This window comes from Eucyclogobius newberryi, unplaced genomic scaffold, assembly GCF_026437365.1.
Source record: "Eucyclogobius newberryi isolate DKJ021-1_F unplaced genomic scaffold, fEucNew1.0.hap1 SCAF_19, whole genome shotgun sequence".
NCBI classification, from domain to species: Eukaryota; Metazoa; Chordata; class Actinopteri; order Gobiiformes; family Gobiidae; genus Eucyclogobius; species Eucyclogobius newberryi.
Window position 1 is genome coordinate 33,341,058 of NW_027315823.1, and position 4,780 is coordinate 33,345,837.

Genomic DNA, 4,780 nt, shown 5'->3' on the forward strand with positions numbered 1-4,780 from the left:
CATGATCAAAGTTATGATTGTAAAAGTGGAATTATGAATTAAATGAGCATTGTTATTGTTTCCAAAGATCCCTGTGGATGGATGGAAAGCCGACCTTTTGTCTGCGCTCACAGAACTGTTGAGTAAACGGCAACTCCTGGAAAAAGGAGCGAAAGAAATTAAGTATGAAAATGTTGTTCCTAAAGAAAGACCTTGAAAAATGGAATCTTATCCCACACTTAAGTCAAAGAATTGAAACTATAAAAATGAATGTCCTGCCCAGATTTTACTATTTATTCCAGACTCTTTCAATTTCCGTCCCCACCCGGCTGTTTGATGAATGGAATAAAACAATCTCAAGATTTGTATGGCAGTCCCTGTGCAGGCTGTATTGGCAGATGCCAAACGGCTCAAGGAAATTGAGAATCCCGGGGTAAAATCTTTTGACCTGGAAACAGCTTATCAAAACCTATAAATCAAACAAAGATGTTAGAGTCTTGGGCTGGTTGGCTCATGACCAAAGTTTTAAGCCAAACGACACCGACTTGAGATTTAAGACCTGGATAACATATTATAGATATTTAAAAATAAGTTATAATCAAGAAATAAAACAAAGCAATGATAATTATAACCCCCTGACTGAAATCTTCACAAAGGCATACAAATCAGGACTCTCAAGGGGAATAATATCAAAGTATATAAATGCATTAATAACCTGGATAACCAATCTACCAAATATATCGAAATTAAATGGGAAAAAGAGGGTAATTTTGATTTGACAGACGAGGAGTGGGAAAGTGTCTCTATTTCACAAAGAAGAACCACAAGATCTCATGTTTGGAATGTGACCTGTTTCTTTATAACACCGTGTCAAAGTGTTCATTGCTCTCAGGGAGGGGCTGAATGTTGGAGAAAATGTGGTTGCCAGTAGGCACATCATTATCATGAATGTTGGGACTGTCCTGTAGCACAGAACTATTGGAAAGAAATGAATAAGGCACTGCAGACTATTTTTAACACTATCATCCCATCAGACTTTAGAACTATGTATCTGGGTCTCAGAACCCCAGACAATAAGAATGGATATCACTGGAAGATACTTCTGGCGGACGGGAAAAAGACCATCACAAAAAAATGAATGACACAAACGGCACCAACAAAAAAGGTCTGGACCGACATCATAATGGACATAAAGAAAATGGAAATCACATACGGATTGAATTTGGAAAAGGACAAATTAGACATAATCTGGATTAAATGGCACTAAAATTTTGGACATGGTGTGCTTTAAACTTGTTCTTTATTTTCATCAGAATCCACTATTCTTAATCTCAAATAATACACACTTAGTTTTTTCTCTGGTTCCTGTCTGTTCTTTGTTTCTTTTTTTTCTCTTTTTTTCTGCCATTGCTGTTGTGGTTATTGTATCTTTATTTATACATAAGTTTGGATTGATCTGTGTTTTTCTTCTATAAAAAAATAATTAAAAAAAGAAAATCTATGGACTGTTATCTGTGTTTTGTGACCTAAAGCGGTAAAAGAAGTGGTTGTGAAAAATATCTTTAAAGAAGGGTAAAAAGACCAGAACTAACAGAAGTATAAGAAATGCAATCAGTTAAGTGTCAAATATACAGAAACAAGAAACAATGTCATCACGGCCAAGTAAAGTGAACTTTTATATGTGTTTCCATATTCTATTGTTAAATGATGCTATACAGTCCTTTTAAACTCATACAAGAAAGTCAAATCAGGCATGTTTTTATGATGAGATAAGACTATAACTATAATACAACCATGAATATGAAAGCTTGGCTGAAATGCAGTTAAGCTAAATATACAATTTTGCTAAATATGTTTACAAATGTTAGCAATTATTTTTAGACTTTTACTTCCTGGTTGTAAATGATGACAGTAAATATGCTGTGCACTGGGCCAAAACTCATCTAATGTCACAGATTTCTTTATTTGACATATAAAAACATATGTGAGCACATTTATTTTTGTTGAATGAATGTTACTTATGCATAAACTTCGCATAGAATGAGTATCTTTTTACTTTTCTCCCCAAACGGCTACTTGATTGGTGTAATTGTCATGTATTTTACAACAGGTAGTAGTAATACACCAAATAAAAAATAAATAAAACAAATATAGAATCATCACAGACCTGTCATACGCACTTCTGAAGACGTTTGCTCAGACAGTCTGCAACATGTTAACCTGACACAAACTAGTTGCACGACAGACTCACTTTGGCTTTTAAAAGTGCAGGTATCACTCTCTCCATACATTCCATATATTCTCTGTGTGGAAGTAAATGCCTGACTAGACAAGCCTAACGACCTGAGTGAAAAAGTAGCAAATGATAAACACTTTTACACATTTGAAGTGAAAGGTTAGAGGTGTGCAGTACTCAGTTAAATTTACTGGATTAACTTTTCTACTGCTGTGTGAGTAATATATCTGACGCCGTAACAATACTTGAGTAAAAGTGTTGGTTCCTCTTCCAACTGTGAGTAAGTGACAAACGCTTTATGTTGACAAGAACAAATTATTTGAACACTTGTTGTTTCTTGCACCACTGCTTCAGATATGATTTAGTTTTTCTCATTTGTGTTTATCCTTTGAAAACGCCTGATTTTGTGCATTATTCAACGTTTTGTCATTCCAATTAGGCTTACTTATAGGTCAGATGTTACCCCCAGTTTATGAAATACTTTTGTTTTTACTTTTTACATTACTTGGTTGATTTTTTGGATTACTACCTTACAATATAGACTATTTTATTTTAAAGTATTCTTACCTGATTATATTTTTTGACTAGTCTAACCTGTATATGCCTTTAGGTTTCTCAAGGTATTTAAAAACCCTGTTACTGTGTGTACATGTGCGTGTACATGTGCGTGTACGTGTACATGTGCGTGTACGTGTATGTGTGCGTGTACGTGTGCATGTACCTGTGCGTGTACATGTGCGTGTACGTGTGCATGTGCGTGTACGTGTGCGTGTACGTGTACATGTGCGTGTACGTGTGCGTGTACATGTGCGTGTACGTATACATGTGCGTGTACGTGTGCGTGTACATGTGCGTGTACGTGTGCGTGTACATGTGCGTGTACATGTGCGTATACATGTGCGTGTACATGTGCGTATACATGTGCGTGTACGTGTGCGTGTACATGTGCGTGTGTGTGTACATGTGCGTGTACGTGTGCGTGTACATGTGCGTGTACGTGTGCGTGTACGTATACATGTGCGTGTACGTGTACATGTGCGTGTACATGTGCGTGTACGTGTACATGTGCGTGTACATGTGCGTGTACATGTGCGTGTACATGTGCGTGTGCATGTGCGTGTACGTGTACATGTGCTTGTACGTGTGCGTGTACGTGTGCGTGTACATGTGCGTGTACGTATACATGTGCGTGTACGTGTACATTTGCATGTGCGTGTACATGTGCGTGTACGTGTGCATGTGCGTGTGCATGTGCATATGCGTGTACGTGTACATGTGCGTGTGCATGTGCGTGTACATGTGCGTGTACATGTGCGTGTAAGTGTACATGTGCGTGTACATGTGCGTGTACGTGTGCGTGTACGTGTACATGTGCGTGTACGTGTGCGTGTACGTGTGCATGTGCGTGTACGTGTGCGTGTACATGTGCGTGTACTTGTGCGTGTACAAGTGCGTGTACGTGTACATGTGCGTGTACATGTGCGTGTGCATGTGCGTGTACATGTGCGTGTACATGTGCGTGTACGTGTACATGTGCGTGTGCATGTGCGTGTACATGTGCGTGTACATGTGCGTGTACGTGTACATTGCGTGTGCATGTACGTGTGCGTGTACATGTGCGTGTACATGTACGTGTACATGTGCGTGTACATGTGCGTGTGCATGTGCGTGTACGTGTACATGTGCGTGTACGTGTACATGTGCGTGTACGTGTACATGTGCGTGTACGTGTGCGTGTACGTGTGCATGTGCGTGTACATGTGCGTGTACGTGTGCGTGTACATGTGCGTGTACGTGTACATGTGCGTGTACATGTGCGTGTGCATGTGCGTGTACGTGTACATGTGCGTGTACGTGTACGTGTGCGTGTACATGTGCGTGTACGTGTGCGTGTACGTGTACATGTGCGTGTACATGTGCGTGTGCGTGTACGTGTGCGTGTGCATGTGCGTGTGCGTGTACATGTGCGTGTACATGTGCGTGTACATGTGCGTGTACATGTGCGTGTACGTGTGCGTGTACATGTGCGTGTACATGTGCGTGTACGTGTGCGTGTACATGTGCGTGTACGTGTGCGTGTGCATGTGCGTGTACATGTGCGTGTGCGTGTACATGTGCGTGTACGTGTACATTGCGTGTGCGTGTACTTGTGCGTGTACATGTGCGTGTACGTGTGCATGTGCGTGTACATGTGCGTGTACGTGTGCGTGTACGTGTGCGCGTACGTGTACATGTGCGTGTGCGTGTACATGTGCGTGTGCATGTGCGTGTGCATGTGCGTGTACGTGTACGTGTACATGTACGTGTGCGTGTACATGTGCATGTACATGTACATGTGACGTGTACGTGTATATGTGCGTGTACATGTGACGTGTACGTGTACGTGTGCGTGGGATCACAGTTGTTCCTCATTAAATGTTAAGACAGATTATGACTCATTTGGCGGAGCAACACTATAAAACACCACGACAAACACAGAGGCTTTTACATGGGATGCGTGCGTAACAAGGGGCACGTCCGCTCCGGGGGAGACGCACTGGGACAACAACAAGCGCACGTGCGTCT